This window comes from Tursiops truncatus, chromosome X (assembly GCF_011762595.2).
Source record: "Tursiops truncatus isolate mTurTru1 chromosome X, mTurTru1.mat.Y, whole genome shotgun sequence".
In the NCBI taxonomy this organism is placed as follows: Eukaryota; Metazoa; Chordata; class Mammalia; order Artiodactyla; family Delphinidae; genus Tursiops; species Tursiops truncatus.
The window spans coordinates 90,444,505-90,471,907 of NC_047055.1; the positions used below are offsets into that span (position 1 = coordinate 90,444,505).

Consider the following 27,403-nt stretch of genomic DNA (forward strand, 5'->3'; position numbering starts at 1 on the left):
CTACTTTACCAAATTCATTGATTAGCTCTCGTAGTTTTCTGGTAGCATCTTTAGGATTCTCTAGTGTATAGTATCAGTCTCTGCAACATTGACAGCTTTACTTCTCTTTTCCGATTGGATTCCATTTTATTTCCTTCCTTCTCTGATTGCTGTGGCTAAAACTTCCCAAAACTATTTTTGAATAAGAGCGGTGAGAGTGGCATCCTTGTCTTAGGTTCCTGATGTTAGTGGAAATGCTTTCAGTTTTTTTCACCATTGAGGAGATGTTGGCTGTGGGTTTGTCATATATGCCTTACATTATGTTAGGAAAGGTTCCTCCTTGAGCCTACTTTCTGCAGGGTTTTTATCATAAATGGGTGTTGAATTTTTGTCAAAGCGTTCTCTGCATCTATTGAGATGATCTCTGGTTTTCTCCTTCCCTTGTTAATAATGGTGTATCACGTTGATTGATTTGCATATATTGAAGAATCTTGCATTCCTGGAATAAACCACTTGTCATGTTGTATGATCCTTTTAATTGCTGTTGGATTCTGTTTGCTAGTATTTTGTTGAGGATTTTGCATCTAGCTTCATCATTTGATATGACCTGTAGTTTTCTTTCTTGTGACATCCTTTCTCGTTTTTGGTATCAAGGTCATGGTGGTCTCGTAGAATGATTTTGGGAGTGTTTCCTCCTCTGCTATATTTTGGAAGAGTTTGAGAAGGATAGTGTTAGCTCTTCTCTAATGGTTGATAGAATTCGCCTGTGAAGGCATCTGGTCTGCTTTTGTTTGTTGGAAGCTTTTAATCACGGTTTCATTTCAGTGCTTGTGATTGGCGCTGTTCATATTTTCTATTTCTTCCTGATTCAGTCTTGGCAGGTTGTGCATTTTAAGATTTGTCCATTTCTTCCAGGGTTGTCCATTTATTGGCATAGAGTTGCTTGTAGTAATCTCTCATGATCTTTTGTATTTCTGCAGTGTCAGTTGTTACTTCTCCTTTTCATTTCGAATTCTATTGATTTGAGTCTTCTCTCCCCTTTTTTTCTTGATGAGTCTGGCTAATGGTTTATCAATTTTGTTATCTTCTCAAAGAACCAGCTTTTAGTTTTTATATTGATCTTTGGTTATCATTTCCTTCATTTCTTTTTCATTTTATTTCTGATCTGATTTTTTATGATTTCTTTCCTTCTGCTACTTTGGGTTTTTTTTGTTCTTCTTTCTCTAATTGCTTTAGGTGCAAGGTTAGGTTGTTTATTTGAGATGTTTCCTGTTTTCTTAAGGTAGGCTTGTATTGCTATAAACTTCCCTCTTAGAACTGCTTTTTGCTGCATCCCATAGATTTTGGGTCGTTGTGTCTCCATTTGTCATTTGTTTCTATGTATTTTTTTTTTTTCCTCTTTGATTTCTTCAGTGATCACTTCGTTATTAAGTAGTGTAATTGTTTAGCCTCCATGAGTGTTTTGTATTTTTTACAGATCTTTTCCTGTAATTGATATCTAGACTCATACGTTGTGGTCGAAAAAGATACTTGATACAATTTCAAATTTTCTTAAATTTTACCAAGGCTTGATTTGTGACCCAAGATATGATCTGTCCTGGATATGTTCCATGAGCCACTTGAGAAAATGTGTATTCTGTTGTTTTTGGATGGAATTCCTATAAATATCAAGTAAGTCCATCTTGTTTAATGTATCATTTAAGCTTGTGTTTCCTTATTTATTTTCATTTTGGATGATCTGTCCATTGGTGAAAGGGGGGTGTTAAAGTCCCTACTATGATGTGTTACTGTCGATTTCCCCTTTTATGGCTGTTAGTTTGCCTTATGTATTGAGGTGCTCCTATGTTGGGTGCATAAATATTTACAATTGTTTATAAGTCTTCTCTTTTGATCGATCCCTTGATCATTATGTAGTGTCCTTCTTTGTCTCTTGTAATAGTCTTTATTTTAAAGTCTATTTTGTCTGATATGAGAATTGCTACTCCAGCTTTCTTTTGGTTTCCATGTGCATGGAATATCTTTTTTTCCATCCCCTTACTTTCGTCTGTATTTGTCTCTAGGTCTGAAGTGGGTCTCTTGTAGACAGCAAATATCTGGTCTTGTTTTTGTATCCATCTCAGGCCATCTGTGGTCTTTTGGTGTGAGCATTTAGTCCATTTACATTTAGGTATTATCGATATGTATGTTCCTATTCCCATTTTCTTAATTGTTTTTGGTTCGTTATGTGTAGGTCTTTTCCTTCTCTTGTTTTCTTTCCTGAGAAGTTTCCTTTAGCATTTTTGTAGAGGTGGTTTGGTGGTCTGAACTCTCTCAGTTTTGCTTCTGTAAAGGTTTAATTTCTCCATCAAATCTGAATGAGATTCTTGCTGGGTAGAGTAATCTTGGTTGCAGGTTTTTCTCCTTCATGCACTTTAATATTTTCTGCCAGTCCCTTCTGGCTTGCAGAGTTTTCTGCTGAAAGATCAGCTGTTAACCTTATGGGGATTCCCTTGTGTGTTATTTGTTGTTTTTCCCTTGCTGCTTTTAATATGTTTTCTTGTATTTAATTTTTCAGTTTTGATTAATATGTGTCTTGGCGTATTCTCCTTGGATTTATCCTGTATGGGACTCTCTGTGCTTCCTGGACTTGATTAACTATTTCCTTTCCCATTTAGGGGAAGTTTTCAACTATAATCCTTCAAATATTTTCTCAGTCCCTTTTCCTTTTCTCTCTTCTTAAAAAAGGGAACCCCTATAATTCGAATGTTGGTGCATTTGATGTTGTCCGCAGAGGTCTCTGAGACTGTCCCTCAGTTCTTTTCATTTCTTCTTTCTTTATTCTGCTCTGCAGTAGTTTTTCCACTATTTTATTTTCCGGTCACTTATCCTTCTTCTGCCTCAGTTATTCTGCTATTGATCCCATCTAGAGTATTTTTAATTTCGTTATTGTGTGTTCATCATTGTTTTTCAATCTTTAGTTCTTCCTAGGTCCTTGTTGAATGTTTCTTGCATTTTGTCTATTCTATTTCCAAGATTTTGGATCATCCTTTACTATCATTATTCTGAATTCTTTTTCAGGTAGACTGCCTATTTCCTCTTCATTTGTTAGGTCCTGGTGGTTTTTATCTTGCTCCTTCATCTGCTGTGTGTTTTTTCTGTCTTCTCCTTTGCTTATCTTACTGTTTTTGGGTCTCCTTTTGCAGGCTGCAGGTCGTGCTCCCGTTGTTTTTGGTTCCCACCCCACTGTCCCAGTGGCTAAGGTTTTGTTCGTGGGTTTGTAGGCTTCTGGTGGAGGGGACTAGTGCCTGTTTCTGGTGGATGAGGCTGGATCTTGTCTTTCTGGTGGCAGGTGACGTCTGGTGGTGTGTTTTGGGTGTCTGTGGACTTTATTATGATTTTTGGCAGCCTCTCTGCTAATGGGTGTGGTTGTGTTTCTGTCTTTCTAGTTTTTTTGCATAGGGGTCCATCACTGTAGCTTGCTGGTCGTTGAGTGAAGCTGGGTGTTTGTTTGAGATGGAGATCTCTGGAGATTTTCCACCGTTTAATATTATGTGTAGCTGGGAGGGTCTCTTGTGGACCAGTGTCCTGAAGTTGGCTCTCCCACCTCAGAGGCACAGCACTGACTCCTGGCTGCAACACCAAGAGCCTTTCATCCACATGGCTCAGAATAAAAGGGAGAAAAAGTAGAAAGAAAGAATTAGTAGAAGTAGAAAGAAAGAAAGAAAGAATGGAGGGAGGAAGGAAGGAAGGGACAAAAAGAAAGAAAGAAAGAAGATAAAGTAAAATAAAATAAAGATAAAATAAAGTTATAAAATAAAAAATAATTATTACGAAAAAAATTTTTAAAAAAATAAAAAAAGAAACGGACAGATAGAACCCTAGGACAAATGGTGGAAGCAAAGCTATACAGACAAATCTCACACAGAAGCATACACATACACACTCCCAAAAAGAGGAAAACGGGAAAAAAATCATAAATCTTGCTCTCAGAGTACACCTCCTCAATTTGGGATGATTCGTTGTCTATTCATGTATTCCACAGATGCAGGGTACGTCAAGTTGATTGTGAAGCTTTAATCCGCTGCTTCTGAGGCTGCTGGGAGAGATTTCCCTTTCTCTTCTTTGTTTGCACTGCTCCTGGGGCTCAGCTTTGGATTTGGCCCCGCCTGTGCATGTAGGTCGCGGGAGAGCGTCTGTTTCTTCGCTCAGACAGGACGGGGTTAAAGGAGCAGCTGATTCGGGGGCTCTGGCTCACTCAGGCTGGAGGGGAGGGAGGGGCACGGAGTGCGGAGCGCCCTGCGGTGACAGAGGCCGGCGTGAAGTTGCACCAGCCTGAGGCGGGCCCTGCGTTCTCCCGGGGAAGTTGTCCCTGCATCCCGGGACCCTGGCAGTGGCGGGCTGCACAGGCTCCCCGGAAGGGGGGTGTGGATAGTGACCTGTGCTCGCACACATTCCTCTTGGTGGCGGCAGCAGCAGCCCTAGCGTCTCATGGCTGTCTCTGGGGCCCGCGCTTTTAGCCGCGGCTTGCGCCCATCTCTGGAGCTCCTCCAAGCAGCGCCCTCAATCCCCTCCCCCCCCCCCCCCCCCCCCCCCCCCCGCGCACCAGGAAACAAAGAGGGAAGAAAAAGTCTCTTGCTTCTTCGGCAGCTCCAGACCTTTCCCCGGACTCCCTCCCGACCAGCCGCGGTGCACTAACCCCCTGCAGGCTGTGTTCACGCCGCCAACCCCAGTCCTCTCCCTGCGCTCTGACCGAAGCCCGAGCCTCAGCTCCCAGACCCGCCCGCCCCGGCGGGTGAGCAGACAAGCCTCTCGGGCTGGTGAGTGTGGGTCGGCACTGATCCTCTGTGCGGGAATCTCTCCGCTTTCCTCTCCGCATCCCTGTTGCTGTGCTCTCCTCCACAGCTCCGAAGCTTCCCCCTTCCGCCACCCGCAGCCTCCGCCCGCGAAGGGGCTTCCTAGTGTGTGGAAATCTTTCCTCCTTCACAGCTCCCTCCCACTGGTGCAGGTCCCGTCCCTATTCTTTTGTCTCTGTTTATTCTTTTTTCTCTTTCCCTACCCCAGGTACTTGGGGGGTTTCTTGCCTTTTGGGAGGTCTGAGGTCTTCTGCCAGCTTTCAGTAGGTGTTCTGTAGGAGTTGTTCCACATGTAGATGTATTTCTGGTGTATCTGTGGGGAGGAAGGTGATCTCCGCGTCTTACTCTTCCACAATCTTCCTGGAAGCCCCTAAACCATATTTTCTTATCCATTTCCTCAACATAAATATTTAGCTTGCCTGCCTCCAACTTTCCCAAAATATTGGGTTGGCCAAAAAGTTCATTTGGGTTTTTCCACAATGTTACAGAAAAACCTGAACGAACTTTTTGGCCAACCCAATACCATTGCACATTCTCATATATGTCCATTTATTGGCTACTGTGAGAATTTCTCTGAGATACATATCCAGGAGTGGCATTCTTGAATCATAGAGAATACACATCCTTAGTTTTGCCAAGTAGTACCACATTGCTTTCCAGAATGGCAGTTAACTCTCCCATCAGCAAAACATTAGGGTTCCTATTTCCCTCCTCTCCTGTCTAATTCATCCCATTCCTCCAGGCCCAAGGCAGTATCCAACTACCTGCAGGACCTCAACGCTACTACTCCAGCCCATCAGTTTATGGCTCTAGGTAGATAAACTTACCAGAGGTTAGGGTCAATGAGCTTAGATTCAGATGCAGGCTCCACTAGTTACCATATAACCGTGGGTGTGCTAGCCTACTTGTCTCTGCCTTGGTTTCCTCATTGGTAAAATGGCAGTGATAATGCATATCAAATAGTTTTGTGATGGTAAAATTAGGTAATGTATATAAAGCCCTTAGTAAAGGGTCTAGGTCATAGTAACTGGTCGAAAATGGTAGCTGTACTGCTTCCTAGTTGTTTTATATATATCTAAATCTTGGCTCATCAGCAAGAGAGTGGGTTTCCTCTTCAAGGCAGGGGTGGAGTTTTATGCTTGTTTTAAGTAGCATATCTGGGGACTTCCCTGGTGGCGCAGTTGTTAAGAATCTGCCTGCCAATGCAGGGGACACGGGTTCGAGCCCTGGTCTGGGAAGATCCCACATGCCGTGGAGCAACTAAGCCTGTGCACCACAACTACTGAGCCCGTGCTCTAGAGCCCGTGAGCCACAATGACTGAGCCCGTGTGCCACAACTACTGAGCCCACGTGCCACAACTACTGAGCCTGCACTCTAGAGCCTGTGCTCCACAAGAGAAGCCATCGCCATGAGAAGCCTGTGTACCACACCGCACCACAACGAAGAGTAGCCCCCGCTCACTGCAACTAGAGAAAGCCCACATGCAGCAACGAAGACTCAATGCAGCCAAAAAAAAAAAAAAAAACTGTATGGAGCTAAAACATAATTTTAAGTAGCATGACTGGCACAAAGCTAGGAATATAGTAAATATAGTAACAAACATTTGTTGGTTTGACCTGAGGTGAGTTTGTGATTACCTGAAATTACTTGCTTTAAAAGGGGGAACATTGTTGTAAAATTCTATGTTATTCCTCCATTCATTTTAACCAACCCAACTGTTGCTTTGCTGTGGTGATGTGGGACTGACTTGTGGTAAACTGTGTGTGTGTGTGTGTGTCAGGGGGGAGTGGGGTGGTGGTGGAGGTTGTGGCAATGGATTCTCTGTGGGACAGAGCCAGGCTGCAGGTCACCGTCCTAACCGCTGCCTCTAGCTTTCCTCCCACAGCCTTCGAGCTGGGCTGTTCCTCTGCCCAGGGCAGCTGTAGTGGCCCCGGCTCTCCTGGGCAAGGCTGCTCAGGCTCTTCCCCATTCTTCCAGGCTGTCTTCACTATAAGAGGAAAGGAGGTCTTGTCTTTTCCTCTTAATATTGAGTATTTAATTTTTAGTTTTATTGAGGTGTAATTGACATATAACATTATATGAGTTGCAGGTGTGCAATGTAATGATTCGATAGTTGTATATATTGCAAAATGATCACAGTAAGTCTAGTTAGGTCCACCACCACACATAGTTACAAGTTTTTTTTTTTTTGGTGATGAGAACTTTTCAGATTTACTCTGTTAGCCACTTTCAGATATACAGTAATTATTACCTATAGTCACCATGCTGTGAATTACATCCCGAGGACTTACTTATTTTATTACTGGAAGTTTGTACCTTTTGATCCCCTTCACCCATTTTGCCCACTCCCCACCCTCCACCTCTGGCAACCACCAATCTGTTCTCTGTATCTATGAGCTTGCTTTCTGGAATTTTTTAATTTGATTTTTTTTTAAGATTCCACACATAAGTGAGATCATATGATATTTGTCTTTTTCTGTCTGACTTATTTCACTTAGCATAATGCCCTCAAGGTCTGTCCCTGTTGTGGCAGGATTTCATTTGTGTGTGTGTGTGTGTGTGTGTGTGTGTGTGTGTGTGGTACGTGGGTCTCTCACTGTTGTGGCCTCTTCCGTTGCGGAGCACAGGCTCAGTGGCCATGGCTCACGGGCCTAGCCGCTCCGCGGCATGTGGGATCCTCCCGGACCGGGGCATGAACCCATGTCCCCTGCATCAGCAGGCGGACTCTCAACCACTGCGCCACCAGGGAAGCCCAGGATTTCATTTTTTTATGGCTGAATAATATCCATTGTATATACATATACACACCACATTTTCTTTATTCATTCATCGTCAATGGCCACTTAGGTTGTTTCTGTGTTTTGGCTATTGTAAAGAATGCTGCAGATGGACATGTGGTACACATATCATTTCAAATTAGTGTTTCCGTTTTCTTTGGATAAATACCCAGAAGTGGAATTGCTGAGTCATATGGTAGTTCTATTTTTAATTGTTTAAAGAACTTCCATACACACCAATTTATATTCCCACCAACAGTGCACAAGGATTCCCTTTTCTCCATGTCCTTGCCAACACTTGTTATTTCTTATCTTTTTGACAGTAACCATCCCAACAGGTGTGTGGTGATATCTCATTGTGGGTTTGCTTTGCATTTCCCTGATGATTAGTGATGTTGAGCATCTTTTCATGTACCTGTTGGCCATTTGTATGTCTTCTTTGGAAAAACGTGTATTCAGATCCTCTGTCCATTTTTTAATCACACTTTTTTTTTGCCATTGAGTTCTTTATATATTTTGGATATTAACTCGTTATCAGATATATTATTTGCAAATATTTTACCTCATTTCATAGGTTGCCTTGAAACAAAGTATTTTCAAACGTCCTTTCAGAATTCCTGCCAATGCGTCATGCTTTGCAGGAGGCTATCGCTCTGGCGTATATAATCCTGGCAAAGTATAAAGTTCAAGAAGCAAATTCAGGATACTGGTTACCTCTGGAGAGGGAGGCAAGGGGCATGAACTCTGAGAGAGGGCTTTATTTGTTTCTTCTTTTAATATTTTAATTTCATTGGAGTGTAGTTGATTTACAATGTTGTGTTAGTTTCAGGTATACAGCAGAGTGATTCAGATTCTTTTCTCATATAGGTTATCACAGAATATTGAGTAGAGTTCCCTGTGCTATATACAGTAGGTCCTTGTTGGTTATCTATCTTATATATAGTAGTATTTGTATGTTCATCTACAAGTATCATATATCACTCATATGTGGAATCTAATTTAAAAAAGATACAAATGAACTTATTTACAAAACAGAAACAGACACAGATATCGAAATCAGGAGCTTGGGATAAGAGAGTGCTTTAATTGTATCTGAAATGTTTTATATTTTATACAGGGCTGTGGTGTACATGGATGTTCATGATATGATATGCATATGATACAACAAATATCATATATCATAATAAATGTATACGATCTTTATTGTATCATATATCATATATTACCTTGGATATTATATTAACTTGAATATGCTGCTTATTTCCATGCTAATATTATCCATAAATAATACTGTATTTTTGAATGTTTTCAGACTTTATGTAAGTGAAATGATCAAATTTTGTGTGCCTTTCTACTACCTTTTTTTTGCTTGACATTTTTTTGAGATTTGTCCATATCGATGCATATAATTTTAGACCTCTGTATTAATATTAATTGAGGTATCTTTTTTGCTATTGATGGACATTTAGATTGTTTCCTATTTTTCACTCTTACCAACACTGCTGTAACAAATAATCTGATCTATAGCTCCCCATGCATGGTGCAAAAGATATTTAGAGGCTTTCCTGGTGGCGCAGTGGTTGAGAGTCCGCCTGCCGATGCAGGGGACATGGGTTCGTGCCCCGGTCCGGGAAGATCCCACATGCCGCGGAGCGGCTGGGCCCGTGAGCCATGGCCTCTGAGCCTGCGCGTCCGGAGTCTGTGCTCAGCAACGGGAAAGGCCACAGCAGTGAGAGGCCCATGTACTGCAAAAAAAAAATAAAAAAATAAAAAATTTAGGAGTGGACTTGCTAGGCCTCAGGGCATATACACCTTTCACTTCGCTAGGTATTGCCATGTCTTTCCTCAGAGGGATTTTTCTGTTTTACTTTCCTACTAGCAGTGCCTGCATGTTGGTGTTGGCCCACATTTTGCCAGTCCTTGGTAGCATTATCTAGGCTTTGACCTCTCTGCCCAGATCCTCAGAAGAGATGGGAGGGGAGTGGAGAAGAGGGAGAGCAAGGTTCTACAATTAGGAGGAGAATGTCAGCTCTGACGAATTTCCTGTGACATTTACTTTAATGAGGAAAAGATTTTATTCTCTTTTTTGATGAAAATAATATTTAGACTTCTGTGGGAAAACTGTTACATTTTTACTCTGAAGTAGAGGAGTGTTTTTTTTTCCTGTTTACATTCTTGGCAAATAAGTAGAATAGACCAATTAGCAAGCTAATGTCCTAAATGTTCACTTACAGTAATAATTTTTAAATGTTTTAAAGTAGCATGGAGCATTGGGTTTATTCTTATTGCTTTTCAAGGTTTTGAATTTGTTAAAATGAATTGAATTTAAAATGAGACACAACTTTATGATGAAGATTGATCATAATTATTTGCCACTCTCATTTGCATTTTGTAATGGGAAAATAAATGATGGGAAATGTGTTTACCTTTTCAAACAAATAAGAAAAGTCACAAAGAGTAACTTTGGCCATTTTATGTTGTCTCTTGTGTTCACAGATGGGAAAAGAGAAATTCCACAAATCTCAACATTGGGGCTTTTGCAACAATGTTAGGATGCTGGTGAGTGAAGATAAACCAGGAATAGGTGGAGAACTGCTTCTCGGACAAAAGATAAAGCCAAAACATAGTGTATTTCCTAAAGGAATGGGAACTGATTTCACCATCCTGGGTGGCTTTTGATAAACAGGGTAAGTCACATGACACTGGGAGAAATGCAGTCTTAAAATGTTACATGTACTAAATATTAAGTAGATGTGAGAAAATAAGAGTCCTCAATGTAAATGTAAATGTTCATCTGAAATGACACATTCTAGAACAAAAGTACCCTAAACAAAGAAAAGTTATCCCTGCTCCTGTTTCTGACTAGGTACATTGGCTGCAGGACGCTTAATGTTCATCACCTTTCTTGGCTAATGTTATCAACCTTTCTCTCATCTCCTGCCCTGGACAGGATAATGTCCTTCTACAGACTGTAAGAGTCTGGTCAGACTGCCACTTTTGCTTAGTGATTGCCATTAACTAAAGAATTTTGTTTGATTCTGAATGTGCCATTGAATACAACGGGAAAATGCCGTCCCTTCTTTTCTCCATACTAATTATGGTTCCTCATCCCTGAGGACCATAGGGTGACATGGCATGAATTGTAGAAGTGAAGGAAAGAGGTGCTATTATTAGACAAGAGTCTGAACTTTTTAGTGATATGTGTTTGTATACATAACACATGCACGTATACTGGCATATTGACAGTTGTAGAAGGCGATCCTTTTGAGTATCTTAAAAAGAGACTAAGATCAAAGGGGAAAAACCCAAGGTGACCAGTTATTTTCCACAAGGCAGCTATATGGATATGCTCTGTTCATCACACAACCTTGTATCACGGCCCCATGGTCTGTTCTCCAAAAAAGAACTTGTTATTGGATTATTTAGGTCCTGTAATTAAAAAATAACTCAGGACTAAAGAATTCAAACTGTAGTATGCTAAGTTTACCAGGAAGTTTTTAGCAGCCTTAGCATGGATTGGTTGGCAATACTTTGATTCCAATTAAAATGTCTTCAAATTCGGTAGAAGTGACATATCCCATGTCATCTGAGTTAGGGTCAATCAATTAGAGCACGTATTTCTTTTGAAGCCCCATTCTGACACTTACGGAGATCTAACAGACCACGGGAAAGCTTCTTTCCTCGGAAACCATCTCTACTTTGAACGTGGACCAATATTTTTCTTTTTTTTGATTATTTTCAGTACCTGGCTTAGTGCTGGACCCAGAGTTCAGAAGCAGTCTCTGGGCTGACTGACTTGGGTAGATCATGCATGACTTCCTGTTAACGTCAATCTTGTAGGTGTTTGCACATCATCATTCTAGAATATTTAATTTTCAAGGGTCAAACAAAAGATTCTATTTTTACTTCCTGTGTCAAAAAGAGGGTATTGACAATAGTGTAATCCACCACTGAATAATGTAGGCCACCATATATTAAACTATTCTCTTGCATTTAAAGTTGAAAATTTATTTTATTTCATGTTTTTCTCAGTATTTAATATGTGCCTTTCGAGCCTATTTTATAGCCCTTTAATTACTTATAAAATTATGTAGACTATTTCATGAAGTTGGAATAATTTTAGCTTTAAACTACTTGAGAAAATGAAGAGCTTGCTCATTTCAGGCCTAACTAAATGCGACATAATTCTTTCAGTTATTTTGTTGGTCAACTTCAATTAAATATTCATTGAGCTTTAAATGAGACACTAAGACTATGAAATATTTACGTGCTCTGATGAGATTGTGAACTTCAGATTGGATCCTGGTTAATACCCAGAGCAAATTATAAAGCACTTTCTGCATTTGTGGTTCAACAAAATAAGTCAACACCTGTTAATCATTTTTCTTGAAAATGAGACACTTGCAACTCGTTGCCAGTTTTTCCAACAGCTTTTAATCATAACAATATACCTAGGGTTCCATTCTCAAACAATACAAAGTAGAAATAAAGGCAGTTCTTTGGAAAGTGCATCAAAATTAATATTTGCAGTAGATGCTCTTGGTGCCCACCCAGACCCATGATAGGGGTGGGGCACCCCTCCCCAACAGCTGTAGCAAGTGCTTTGGCAAACAACTCACACCTGTAACCCTCCATGGAGTTTGCTCTTGGCCAATGGGCATTGCATCACCCAGAGAGGTAACCTGGGAGGTTACACTGGCCCCCTCATCACAGGACCGGGTAGCAAATGGCTGACTGATTTGTCAAGGGTAAAAGGCTGAGCTTCTTTAAGGTGAGACAACTCTGTGTTGTGATTTAGGCCCATAGCCCCTTCTGGCATTAAGCCTCGGCAAAGCTTCATGTGAGAATGCATCCTCGCTTGGATCATTTCTCTTCCTTTGGCTGTTCCCCTCACTCCCTTACAGGTTTCTCCCAAGAGTACGCCCTTAATAAATCACACGCACCTAAATCTCTGTTTTAGGTTCTGCTTCTAGGTTCTGCCCAACCTAAGACAATGTTCCAGTTTCTATCCATAATTCTAAAAGTGACCATCAAAATGCTCTGCTCAGGCAGACCATCAAATTACAAGCAGAAAAGATGCTATTTGCAGTCACGCAGAAGAGCCAGCATTTATCATCCTGCCTGGCCCTCATGGCAGACATTTCTAGCTATTTATCTTTTCTTCACTCTCCCCTTCATTCTTGTGGAGAGAACACTAGTTTTATTCAGGCTGGAGACGTGCCCACTTACAGGTGTTCACCTCCCCCAGGCTCCCTGCAGCTAGGGCTGGCCACTTGGCTCACTTCTAGCCAATGATATGTGAGTTAAGGTTTATTGGGTGGGGCTCCTGGGAAAGGTATTTTTCTAATTAAAGGAGTCAGGCTCAGCTGGTATGTTTTTCCTGCCCTTCGCCCTGCCTTGTTTTCCTCTCTGGAACTAGGACATAATTCCTTGGGGGCACATCAGCCATCTTGTGACTGCAGCAGAGATACAGGGAATCTAGGGCCCCGATGGCATCATGCAGCCACTGTTTCAGGCCTGGGCTGTGTCTCTCCGGACTTCTTGATAAATGAGAAAAATCAGCCCCTATTTCAGAGGTTCTCAACCCAGGGAGGCGTCTAGAAATGTGTGGAGGTGTTTTAAGTTGTCGCAATGACGGGAAGCAGCACTGGACTAGGATAAAGCAAGTGAGGCACTTGTCTTGGGTACAGAATTTAAGGGGCACCCCAAAACTCAGTAACCCGCCAGATAATATTTTAATGAAATCTCTTAAAAATTAATGCAAAAAATTCAGGTTGAATAAAATGCCAGCATGTTATAATAAAGACAGGATCAGTAACTGCCATGCTGAGCCATACTGGAGCCTGAGGCAAAAAGAAAAGTCAGTAGCACTGATTCCATATTTGTTTAACATGGTGGTATTTTGTTCATTATGGATTTCTGGCATTAGTTTTGATGTTTTAAATTGCCTCGCCCTAGGGCCAGACCTGACCCAGAGGTGCTGCTGCTATTTGAGCAGCTGGGGGCCAGCCTTGTATTTTACGTCCTGCACCGTGGGGAGGGCAACCCCCCCACCGGGCAGAGTATTCTGCCTAAAATGCCAGTACTGCTCCCATTGAGAAACACAGTCCTAACTTGCTTAAAACCCTTGGCAGTGGGAGGATTTATGCATATAGCCAAACATAATTTTGCCTGATACTGCACCTACTGCCCAAAGACTAGTTATTTCGTTGAATTCATTTAAATACAAGCAAGCACATATTCATTCAACCAGTTAGTTCCAGTCATCATCCCAGCACCTCTATCAGGAAGAAGCAAACGTGGATGATTGTTCTTATTTTATAAATGAGGAATCATTGGCAAGAAGTGGGGCAGGGGCAGCGTTCTGATTGTGGCTTATTCACCTTATGCGTCTGAGCCTGAGTTTCCTTGACCCTGACGTGGGGCTTGGCTAGCTGGTTGCTAATACCCCTTTACCTCTAGCAGTCTCTGCCTAAGTCTTGAGTCTCAGTCTGTGGCATGTAGTCTATGACTACAGGGAAATTCATCCTAGAACTGAGCCCAGACCCTGAATCTCCTGGCCTGGGGCTCTTTCTAATTACATCAGGCACCTACTGCTTCATTGTTGATTGAAGTTGGGCACTTCGTAGTTTATAATGTGTCGCCGTTGCTATCGTTACCTGCTTTTATAAAAAAGTCAGACTAGTTAGAAATACTCAAATGACTGAATGTTTTTTAATGACTTTTATCTGGATGTTAAGCATCATTTACATACTCTACAATTATACACTCATTTCTCTTCATTTGTCAATGGCTCCTAGTTAGCCTAATTTGTTGGCTGATTTGCAAATGACTCTATTATAGTAGTAAGTGGCAGGATAAAGGTTGATCCTATGGGGTATTATGCATGCATTTAGAAATATTTCATTTTTTCCATCTACTGTATACATAATAATTATAATCAAAACTACTGACCACAGAATTAGAATTTTAATAACTGCATTCATTGACATTGAGTTTATGATGAGCTGATTATTTAGTACTGTTTGGATCTCTATGCTTTGAACAATATGAAAACAAAAATTTAAAGTATAATTTGATCTCTTGGGTCACCTTGATGTATTTTTTTAATTGAACAAGTTGGTTTATTATTCCTTGCAGTGAGGGAAAACATATACCCTGAGTAACTGTGGGATGTCTAAGTAAGCAGGTGTTAGAAAAGACTTACTATAAGATTTGGGCTTGTGTTAGGTAATTTTGGAGAGGATCGAAGGAAGTGAGGCCTTGCTCTGGATTGGGTGCTCTCAGGAAGCGGGGGTACTTCTATGACTGTGTATCTTTTTTAAAAAATTGAAGTATAGTTGCTGTACAATATTATGTAAGTTACAGGTGTACAATATAGTGAGTCACAATTTTTAAAGGTTGTATTCCATCCATTTACAGTTATTATAAAATATTGGCTATATTCCCTGTGTTGTACAATATATTCTGGCAGCTTATTTTATACCTAATAGTTTGTGCCTCTTAGTCCCCTACTCCCAGTGCCCCTCCCCCCTTCCCTCTCCCCACTGGTAACCACTAGTTTGTTCTCTATATCTGTGAGTCTGCTTCTTTTTTGTAATAGTCACTAGTTTATTGTGTTTTTTAGATTCCACCTATAAGTGATATCATACAGTGTTTGTCTTTCTCTGTCTGACTTACCTTACATAGCATAATGCCCTCCAAGTTCATCCATGTTGCTGCAAATGGCAAAAATTTTCATTCTTTTTTATGGCTGAGTAGTATTACATTGTGTGTGTGTGTGTGTGTGTGTGTGTGTGTGTGTGTACACACCACTTCTTCTTTATCCATTTATCTGCTGATGGACACTTAGGTTGCTTCCATAGCTTGGCAATTGTAAATAATGCCACTGTGAACATTGGGGTGCATGTAACTTTTCGAATTAGTGGTTTTGTTTTTTTTTTCAGATACATATTCAGGAGTGGAATTGCTGGGTCCTATGGTAGTTCTGTTTTTAGTTTTTGAGAACCCTCCAAACTATTTCCACAGTGGCTGCACCAGTTTACATTCCCACCAAAAGTATACGAGGGTTCCCTTTTCTCCACACCCTCACCAACACTTGTTATTTGTTGTCTTTGTGATAGTAGCCATTCTGATAGATTTGAGTTGATGTCTTATTGTGGTTTTGCATTACCCTGATGATTAGTGACGTTGAGCATCTTTTCATGTGCCTGTTGGCCATCTGCACTCCTCTTTGGAAAAATGTCTGTTCAGTTCTTCTGCCCATTTTTTTATGACTGTGTATCTTAATAAATCTCATTTATGGGGACAGCAGACTAGAGTGAGGCTACATCTGTAATTGGGAGATAAGCAGCCATCACTCCCATGAGCTAGGACAGGAGGATATTTGGCATTTTGTGGCTTGGACGATGTTTATGTTCTGTCTGTGTTTAGATGTAGCTATGGAGTGGTCTGTTTTTTTGGTCTTGATCCACTGTGGTCACAGAGCAGCCTTGTCTGAGGATGGTATTTTCCGGAAGTGTTCATGTTCAGTGGGAGAACACCAAGGCTTTGCTGTGGCTGCCAGACCAGCCTGTAGCAGCACCAAGGCCAGCTGATAGTGCCAGGCTGGCTCCTGCATGTCAGGGGCTGCTTTTCTCCTTACCCAATACCAGCCAAACTTTTTAGTTTTCCCACAGGGGATCAAGGAGCGATCAAGTAGGCTAGAATTTTGTATTGGCAAAGAACAATACATGACTACAGATCCTTGAAGTTTTGCCTAAAGCCAATTAGGAATGTTACAAAATATAATCAGCGTATATAAAAATAAAATACAATTAAAAATTTAAAAATAACTAGAAAATGTGTCAGATACTATACCTTTAAACCATACCCAAAAGGTCAAATGAAAAATTTCCATAGGTTTATGTGACTGTCAGATTATCTGAAACCTGTTAGAATCATTTCATAAAAGACACCGATATGTATAATTATAACACAATGTGCTTGTAATACATTGCCATTTAAGTCCCATGTTTTAGGTCACAGTTACATAATCTTCACCTACTGAGCTTTAAAGATGAAATCAAAAGGCTTGCCTGGGGCTGCCCTGGTGGCGCAGTGGTTGAGACTCCGCCTGCCGATGCGGGGGACGCGGGTTCGTGCCCGGTCCGGGAGGATCCCACGTGCCGCGGAGCGGCTGGGCCTGTGAGCCATGGCCACTGAGCCTGCGCGTCCGGAGCCTGTGCTCCGCAGCGGGAGAGGCCACGACAGTGAGGGGCCCACATACCGCAAAAAACAAAACAAAACAAAAGGCTTGCCTGAAATCACACATGTCATACCCCAAATTCTCAACTGTATATTCTGCATCTATTTCTAAAACACAAAATTACCTTCTTTAAATTTATGTTAAACTGATAAAGTTTCTAATTTCATCATGCATTATGGCTTTCTTTAATCTTTTGGAATTCAGAAGGCGTTTAATAAAAACTTCCAAATCTGGAATAAATGTTTTTGGAATAAAAAGAATGAGGTTCATAAATGAGTCTTTGACTGAAGAAGAGAGAGTTCTTCCTCCCCTCTTTTCTAAAACCTAGAGTGTGGTTACCAGGCAAAATTTTAAGACCCTCCCCTCAGGGTTATACTTTTTATCAATAAGTAGGCCTGTGGCTTATTCGCATCAGCCCAAAGTTAAAATTGTCTTTTTGAGCTTAAACCTGAGTAGATACCACTACACACCCATTAGAATGGCTATAACTTAAAAAGACTGACAATACCAAGTGCTGACAAGGATGTTAAGAAACTGAAACTTCTATATATTCCTGGAGGGAATATAAAATGGTACTGCCATTTTGGAAGACAGTTTGGGAGTTTCTTAAATAGTTAAATATATGCTAACACATGACTCAGTTAATTCCACTCCTACATATATTTCTAAGAGAAATTAAAACATATGTTCACACAAAAACTTGTATGTGAATGATTATAGCGTCATTATTCATAATAGCCCAAAACAGGGAACAACCCAAATGTCCATCAACTGATGAATGGATGAACAAAATGTGGTATAGCCATACAATGGAAACTATTTGTCAATAAAAAGAAACTACTGGTATATAGTACAATATGGATAAACCTCAGAAACATACTAAGTAAAAGAAAGCAGACACAGAAGGCTTCATATTGTATGATTCCATCTATCTGAAATTCTAAAAAAGGCAAATATATCAGAGAAAGCCGATCAGTAGTTGCCTGGGGTTGGCAGTGGGAGAGGGAATGTTTTGGGGGTGATAGAAGTGTTCTAAACTGGATTGTGGTGATGATCACACAGGTCTATAAATTTATGAAAAGTCATTGAACTGTATACTGACGAGAGGTGAGTTTATGGCATATAAATTACAGTTTAATATATTAGTCTAGGACTGCCATAACAAAATACCATAGACTGGGTGCCTTGAACCACAGAAATTTATTTTCTCATAGTTCTGGGTGTTAGAAGTCCAAGATCACGGTGCTGGCAGGGTTGGTTTCTCTTAAGGCCTCTTTCCTGGGGTTGCAGATGGCCGCCCTCTTGCTGCCTCTTTACATGGCTATTCTCTGTACATACTGATTTTTTTTTTTTTGAACACAAAAATCTTTGTCATGTATAACATTTTAGATCACAAATTAGGAACTGATAGTTACTGTTTGATTTGTTGACTTGTATTTTAGGCTGATTTATATTTTGATCTGAATTTTTAATCTATACAGCAATGTTTATTTATTAAAAACTACTTCCCTCTCTGAATTCAGACCAGCCGCAGGTTTATTGGAAACATTTAAAAGATTATTTACCTTCCTGAATTTTGTATTTTCAGGATTCTACCCTATAGTAAGCTCACCCTTTTTAACACTGATGGTGGGTGATGGTACAAATACTGACTATATAATCTATGTTCTTTTTTAAAAAAATATTTTTGAAATAATTTTGTACTTACAGGAAATCACAAAAATGGCACAAGACAGTTCCTGTGTCTCTTTTCCCAGCTTTCCCCAACAACAGCATCTTATACAATTATAGTACATTATCAAAACCAGGAAATTGACATTAGTATAATACTAAACTTGCAGACCTTAATTGAATTTCACCAGTTTTTACATGCACTCATATTTCCCCTTTAGTTTATAGTTCTGTGAAATTTTATCACAGGTACGGATTCGTGTAACCACCACCACAATCAGGACACAGAAAACTGTATTCCTCTAGGATTTTGTTGTTTGAGTCTTTATTTTAATCAACTTTACTGAGGTATAACTTGTATATGATAAAATGTACCCATTTTAAGCATACAGTCCCATGAGTTCTAACAAATGTATACACAGGTAACCACACCGCAGACACCATATAGAACATCTCTACCACCCTAGACAGTTCCCTCATGCCCCCTTCCATTCAGCCCTCCTCCATGGCTCTGACTTGCATCACTATAGTTTTGCCTATTCTTGAGCTTCATATAAATGGAATCTTATAGTGTGTCTTCTCTGGAGTCTGGCTCACTGTTTGGGATTTAAGATTTGAGGCACAGCTTTATGCTGTGTATGTATACAAAGAAAGTGCAGCCAATTCACATGTAATAATTCACCATGGCAGATTTCTGGTTACTTTTATAATTGTTTTTCATTCTCTGGACTGATATTCCTTTATTTTTAAACATGCTGGTTTTTATTTTTTTCAAATAAATTGCTCTCCTAACTCCCTTCAGAGGTTTAAAAACATTTAGCATTGTTAATTTCTAAATTGAAACATGTTAGAATTGTTCATATCCTTCTACTTATTTTAATTATGCTCCTCTATTTAAATACCTGTTCTGAGTATGAAATTCATTGTGGTGTTTAGTGTGGTAATAGTTCTTTTAATAAAGAGGATTCATCAGGGACACATGTCATTATCATAAACCTTTTATCAGAGGTACAAATAATTGAGGGCGCATGGCTGTTCATTCTAGGACATCAGAAATGGGGAGGTGGCAGGGAGGGCATGAATTCCACATTATTGAAAGGGGGACAGAAATACTTATCTCCATTCTTTTTTCAATGTTGTCCCACTTCCTTTTCTTATATCCCATCTCTCAACCTCCTTAATCTTTCCCCTTCCATTCTTTTGACCTCTTTCTCTATTTCTTTTTCTCTCTTATTGGACTTCGTCTGTCTCTTCATCCTCATTCTCTTTCCTTTCATGCGTTTTTATTCATCTTCCATCAAGTGTGCCCTATTTAACTTTCTTCCCTTTGCCTACTTTGTCTTCCTCTGTCCCAGGCCTTGCAATTGCTGACTTCTCTTCTTAGGAAAGTAGAATTATCATCATCATCATCATCATCATCATTATTGCCAGGGTCTTTTCCTTTCCCTTTACCTGTAGGATTGAACCCAGGATATGTATGTCTCCCCAAATGGAGCATTGTTTGAATGAACTCTGTGTACATTGGTTGGGGTATCCCTTGGGAACATGGTCCTCCTGCAACACCCCTGTAATAGGAGGCTCTCTGGTGTAGGGGAGAGAGCAAGGGTTTCAGTCAGACAGATGGGTTCAAAACCTGGATTTACCATTTATTACCTATTTCATCTGGGCTATGTTTTTAACCTCTCTTGGTCTTAATTCCCTCATCTGTCAAGTAAGAGTAACAAACCTATCTTAGAATTGCCGTGAGCATCAGATGGACAATGCACATCAAGTGTCCAGCTCATCGCATGTAGTCCTGAAGAATTAACTCTCCTCCTTTGCTTAAGGCCTGGCTTATTTTCTTACGTGGGGTAGGGAGGACGGTGTTCCTAGGGGAAGTGAAGCATAAGCTCGGACTATCCCAGTCATCAACTGTGCTGCAGAATTCTTGCATTTTTCTTTGGCACAAATTCTGCCATATTCCAGAAGAATCCGTTTGGAGATGCCACCATTGAGACCAGTGAATTCTAAAAAGTAGCCATTAAGCTATCGATGCATTGCTCTTTCCAGTTGTTCCCCAGTGTTCCGTTTACTCTGTGGGTATTAAGGTAGTTTAAAAAGTCTTCTATTGTTTAATAAGAGAGTTTGTCATGTGTCTTCTATTTTAGCAAATTCACTTAATGGTCTTTTAGGGGAAAGGTGATAAATAACTACATTTATTATTGTTTTACTTTTTCACTATTCTGAACTAATAGCAGTCAGTAATAGACTACTACAATTGTATTTGCATTCCGATTATTCTAAACTCAAAGATTTTACACCATTGTCAACTAGGTTCTAGAAACTTCATGTAGGCCCTTTTATGTTTAATCAAAATTTTACTTCCTTCGTAGTCTACTCTGTTGTTTCCCTCCTTTTTAGCCTAAAATATAAAATCTGTTTTTGAGTGTATTTTATTCTATCTCTGGTTCTACTTGTTGATTTTTTTCATCTGGTGTTTCAGGGCATTTATTTATTTTTTTATTTTAAACTTTTTATTGAAATATAGTTGATTTATAATATTGTATTAGTTTCAGGTATATAACATAGGGATTCAATACTTTTATAGATTGAATTGCCATTTCAAGTTATTATAAAATAAATAATGGCTGTATTTCCCTGTGCTATATAATATATCCTAGTTGCTTATTTATTTTATGGATAGGTGTTTGTATCTCTTAAAACCTACCCTTATCTTGCCCCCCCCCCCAACTGGTAACCAGTAGTTTGTTCTCTATATCTGTGAGTCTGTTTGTGATATTAATTCATTTTATTTTTTAGATTCCACATATCAGTGATAACATACAGTATTTGTCTTTTTTTTGACTTACTTCACTAAGCCTAATACCCTCTAGGTCTATCCACATCGTTGCAAATGGCAGAATTCCATTCTTTTTTATGGCTGAGTAGTATTCCATTGTGTGTCTGTATATATCACATCTTCTTTATCCATTCATATGTTGATAAACACTTGGATTGCTTCCATATTTTGGCTATTGTAAATAATTCTACTGTTAACATTGGGGTGCATGTATTTTTTTGAATTAGTGTTTTTGTTTTTTTTCAGATACATACCCAGGAGTGGAATTTCTGGATCATGTGATAGTTCTATTTTTAGTTTTTTGAGGAAACTCTTTAATTTCTTCCATAGTGGCTGCTCCAATTTACACTCCCACCAGCAGTGTACAAGGGTTCCCCTTTCTCTGCATCCTCGCCAACATTTGTTATTTGTAGACTTTTTTGATGATAGCCATTCTGACAGGTATGAGGTGATGTCTCATTGTGGTTTTGGTTTGCATTTCTCTGATGATTATCAGAGCATTTATTTTGACATTTGTGTTTGAATTTCAAAAATAAAGCTGTTTTTCAATTCTGGTCTAGTTGGCTTTTACAGTCAGCTTTATTAATTGAAGCTTTGGTTCTTACTGATATGTAATGGGGATAATATTATTAATGTGTGTTCCCAGCTTTCTCCTTTTCCCCACACCCTGCCTGCTGAACAAAAATTTGTCTTTGCTCATTGCACTCCCCCGCCACCCCGCTCCATCCTCTAAGGATTCTTCTGAGTTTTTCAGTAAGATTCTCAGGCTTTGGGGGATGCAGAAAAGGGAGAAGGGCTGGAAAGAGCTGGGGGGAGGAGAGAGAGAGGGAGAGAGATGTCTTAGCGCTGATGGTGAGGAAATGTGAGACTGACAAGACTTGAAAAAGAGAGGAAAGGCATTTTTGTGAGAAGTGGAGATGTGGAGCATAAATTGGATCACCTTTAGAGTTTCTTCAGGGAGCTAAGGTGAGACAGAGTTTTCAATTGCTGTTGGTTGCTCAGCCTTTTCTTGGACTATATTACCATGCTGGGCCTGGTCCACATTGGCTCATTATTTGAGTTCCATCTAAATGTTAAGTCACTAAATTATATATTTTTGTTTATATTTAAACAAGTAAGAGAGCCACCATTACCCTCTGTCACTGATCAGTTGAACCCGGTCCTCTCTTGTTTCCCTCTGAAATCTCCCTTTCATCAGTCTCCTTTTGAAGGCCACTGCTGCTATCCTATTTCATATCTTTCATCCAGAGAGTAGCCTCTTCAGCGCCATCCCTGCCTTCAGTCTGATTCCCCTTTCAACTGCCCACTCTGCTACAGGGTTAACTTTCTAAAATATTTAGAATCCTTTGACTTAGCTTTGCATGGCCTGGGGACCACCTGCCTTTTGGCTCTTGTACCTTACTCATCTCATCTCCTCTGCCACCCCTTCCCCACTCAGCCCTCAGCCACACAAAATGACTCACAGGACCCCACATACCATATACTACCATGCTCTTGTAACTTTGTACATGCTGTTCCCTCCACAGAGAATGCCCTTACCCACCTGTCCACGCATGCAGTTCTTCTTTCATCTCTCAGCCTTGAAGGCTCATTTCACTTGTCACCTCCACTGTGATGCGTTCTTCTTGATGCTCTCTCAGGTGGTTCGCACTTCCCCCTCCTACTGGAGCATTTTCAGACCCCTGTTAGAATCGCCCTGTTACTCTTCTCTGTGTCCTTCACTGAGCTGGAGTGTGGTGGGGATTTTGTGGCAGTTCAGGACATAATGCTTAACCTCTGAAGGTGGCCTCTGAAGCTAGGCAGTGTGAGTTCTAACCCCAGCTGTCCTATTCTCTTATCTCGAGACCTTGGGTAAATTATTTAACTTCCTAAACCTTGACTTCTGTAAAACAAGGATCACGATATTACCTATTTTAGAGCTGTGTTGTGAGGAGTAAATGAGATAGAGTGTAAAAGAACTTAACACATTGCCTGACCCGTTATAACTACTTAATCAGAGTTGGCTATTTTCATTTATCTTTGAATTCTCAGAGCCTAGCACAGTGCCTGACACATCACAGGTGCTCAGCGATGAATGGCTTTGTAAGAATATTATTTTGTCTCTCCTAATGACTTTATCTCCAGCGCATTATAATTATTTGGTGGTACCATTCCCTGTTTTGCAATTATTTGCATACAGTCTAATCTCCCTTACTTGACTGTGTAATCCTTGTAGCTGGAGAGATTGTTTTATTGAATGCTGTACACTCCGCATAGAGCTTTGAACTTAGCAGGTGCTCTGTAACTGGGTTGGTCTATGTTACTTTTGATACAGGAGCCCTTCCATATGAAGTATCCATTTTGTGATCTCAGCTGTTGATGCACTTGTGGGAAGTAAGTGACATACTTTGAAACCAGTAGGACAATCTAATGTACAGGGGAATCCAGTTTATTGAGTAATTATTAGAAGTATAGAATAGATTCTTTCGATTGGAGGAGAACATAAAAGGCATCTTATCTAAGCATCTTTCTTCTTACTCTTTTGGGAGGAATCCAGCCTTTTAAAGTACATAATATCTCCAAATGATGGCAAGAAAGAGTGTTTTTGCCTCAGGTCCCATTATTATTCCCTCTGAAAAAATATATATAAAATACTTGGTAAATTATATATATATATATATATATATTTACCAAATATTTGTCTTTTATATTGTAGGTACTGTTTTTCTTTTGTATCTTTAATATTGAATATTTGAATATTCATTTTTCTCTATTCAGTTTATGAAACCCCATGATTAGCAATGGGATTTGTGTTGGATAGGGTTACCCCCTTCTTCTCAACCTAATTATTTTTCCAGGAAGACTTATTTTTAAGCAGTGGGTCTGAACCTCTTCTCTTAGTAATATCAAGTGTTTTTAAATTGCTTTGCCCAATAGATTCCATAAGGATGTGAAAAGACAATTTTAGATGTGGTTTTGACAGTATTTTTAAGCTTCTAGCTTTGCATCCTACACTGATTTATATATTATTCAGTATTTTTATACATTCATTTTCTCTCCAAAGTGCTGTTATATATACATAATTTTCTTAATCCTTTAAATAGTGCTGCACTGTCCTGTGGTGAGCAAGTGTTGATTTTCTAATTTTTGCTAAAAGGTTAACCAGGGAACAAAGACTTTAAGTGGTTTGCACCAGTTATGTGGTTAATTAGTGATACAGCTACAAGAATAATATTCTAGCGTTCTAGTCACATCTTTTTCCCCTTTTATAAACCATAAAATCAGGTCTTAAGAAGAAGCAGACAAGTAAAAATAAATTTGATGAATGCTTATACTGTCCATATAGGTTAGGTGCATTTCATCTTAAACCCACCTAGCTTTAGTCATGAAAATTGGAGCATAAATTATAAATGGATTCATGATGATAATATTTTTATAATACGAAAAACTTCTGGAAATCATCTTTCTATAGTTTGTATTTTTTGTCATTTTTAAATTGAATTTACCTTTATTGACCATCTCTTATGTTCAACAAGCTAAATGAGATTCAGATTTGTATAACTTGAATTTTCTAAAATGATATGCCTATTTAAACACAGTATCCATAGGAACATAAATTTATCAAAAAAAAGTGAGGAGAAAATGAGAATTTGGAGTGAGATTATAACTTAGGCACTGATGTTTAGATGAACCTCTCCACCTTCACAATCCCAGTTAAATGACTTCAAAATTTTTAAATACGGAGAAACCATAATAGTGTTGGAGGCCAGGGAGGAGGTCCATCTTCTTGTTGCAAACTGTGAAGAATTTCCACTAGATACAGTGCAGATGAAATCATATTGAAGAATTATACCAAAACCAACATGCAATTTCACTTCCTAAGAAAGTGACAAGAATTGAGTTGGGGGCTTAGGACAACCTGTAGGGGCTTCCACTTGGCTTACTTTCACAGCTATTGATGGATTAAGAGTGTCACTAGGAGGCCCAGGAATAGTCACACTGAGGGAAAAAGCAGGCCCTGCATTAGGGCGTTTCTCTGATGCGACAGGCAATGCACACGAAGGACTGGTTATATTCGCTCTGTTCCCGGAGTGGAGGTCAGGTCAATTTATAAAATTTTTGTGTGGAAAAATCTGAAGTTTTTCCTTAAGGGGACTCTCCATGGCCCCAATTCCGTCCCTGCTTCCCTTAACATTCATGTATATGAATTTCTATCAACCAGCTTCCCACTGAGAGGAAGAATCAGAACATTGGAATGGACGCTGAAGGAAGGAAAGAAGACCTGCCCACCCTATTTTTAGAAAAACATCAGCCTGGATAGACTGCTCTTTGTTCAAGAATGAACAAAGAAACCCAACAGAAGGTTTCTGGAAAGGCTCTGCGGTGTAAATGGAGGAGAACATAGTATTTAAGAGGCAGAGGAAAAACAATATTTATTTTAAAAGTATGCCTTCTATAGGAAAATGAATATTTGTGATAATGATTTGCTTTGTGCTTTCTATTGAGTGCAAAGAAGTATACAAAACAAAGTAAGCATTTAAAGCAAACTGAAGTGAAGTCTAGAAGGAGAAAAGAGAATACGTTTAAAATATTGTTGAATGAGACTGTAGGTGAAAAGGAAAGGGAACTTGCTGAAGGAGGAAGAAATGTGAGGAAACTAAAAAGCATTATATGTAGTAAAATTTTAAAAAAAAAGAAACTGGAGAATATGAGATGAGTAATGGAAAAGGCAAACTTGAGAAATTCTCCCAGAATGCAGAGGAAAAGGTCAGATATGAGAGCTTGAGATAGGTAATGAAAGGTTGGACAGAGGATGGAGCTCTTATAATATATAGACAATTGTTCCGAAAGAATTAGAAGCTAGATTAAAAGCAACCAAATCAGTTAAGCATGCCATAAAAAAACAATAAAAACAAAACCAACTTTCTGGACTATAAAAACACACAGATCTACAGATCAAATGCTTACCGTGTACCAGAGAAAACAACAAAAAAAGAGACCAATAATTAGATATAGTCTGGCGTTTTTTATGTTAATGTCAAGGATAAAGCAAATTAATTACCTAGCATCCTGAGAGAAAAAGTAGTTTAACCCCCAAAGAAGGAGAAGTTGACATCAGAATTCTCTGCAGTCTTAAATGCCAGAAGACAGGGAAGCAATGTCTATAACTTTTAGGGGAAAATGTTTGTGACCCACAAATTCTAGACTCAGCCAAGGTGGTATTAGTGAAAGCCACAGAAGGATGTTCTCAGATATATGATTTCTCACAAATATGCCGTCCACATACTTTTCCTGAGAAAGTTGCTTGAACATGTACTCCAGCCAGTTGTAAAGCAAATTAAACAGTTCAACCATGAGGGAAGTCATGAAATAAAAGGGTTAGTGGTGAGCAATGGAAACAAACTTATAAGTAATTATAAAATATAAATAAAGTTGAAAACAGTGTAAACATTTTAAATGTTTATTGAAAGATAAAAGCACAATAAATAATAATAAAATGACAAATGCAAGATAGGGATATAAAAAGAAAAAATATAGTATTTTTCGCCATTCAAGGGAGTTGTTCCAATAGATGTTAATTTTTTGCTATTCACACTTGAACTGACAATTCTTTACAAATTAAAAGTAACAATGAATAGAGTTGAAATCTCTCTCAATCAATGGGGGAAAAAGGCTTCTTATATCATCTTTCTCTAGGACCTGTAAATATTCCTTCTTTTAACTCTGCTTAATAAACATATATACTTTGTGTTTTTAACTACATTAAAAAAGAAAAAAGACTTTTAAAGTAAAAATACACCAGAACATGAAAACTGTATATAGATTGGTGGCGGGATTTTGTGGCACATAAATCTTCAGTGAGTATGGGCATGAAAATATAATCATTTTTTTAAAGTATATATAATTTGGCATAATGAAAATAAGAATTTCTTAAAAGTATACACAATTTGACATAGAATCACCATTATGTTAAGGAAAGACATTAACAAAATAGTGGGTTCTAGGTAGTAGAAATATCCTACACTTCTTTCTGTTCCTATTTTCATATTTTTGTAATGCATATGTATTAATTTTTAT

The 27,403-nt window shown here is 39.2% G+C and overlaps 1 long non-coding RNA gene across 1 annotated transcript in view; it reads left to right on the forward strand.

The window, feature by feature from the left end:
• The window catches only part of LOC117310111 (uncharacterized), a 59,344-nt gene extending 37,449 nt beyond the window's left edge, over positions 1-21,895 (forward strand). Inside the window, exons 2-3 of the long non-coding RNA XR_004524358.2 lie at positions 10,086-10,276; positions 21,593-21,895. This is a non-coding gene — a long non-coding RNA (uncharacterized lncRNA). The remainder of the gene's footprint in view (positions 1-10,085; positions 10,277-21,592) is intronic.
• The last annotated feature ends 5,508 nt before the right edge of the window (positions 21,896-27,403 follow it).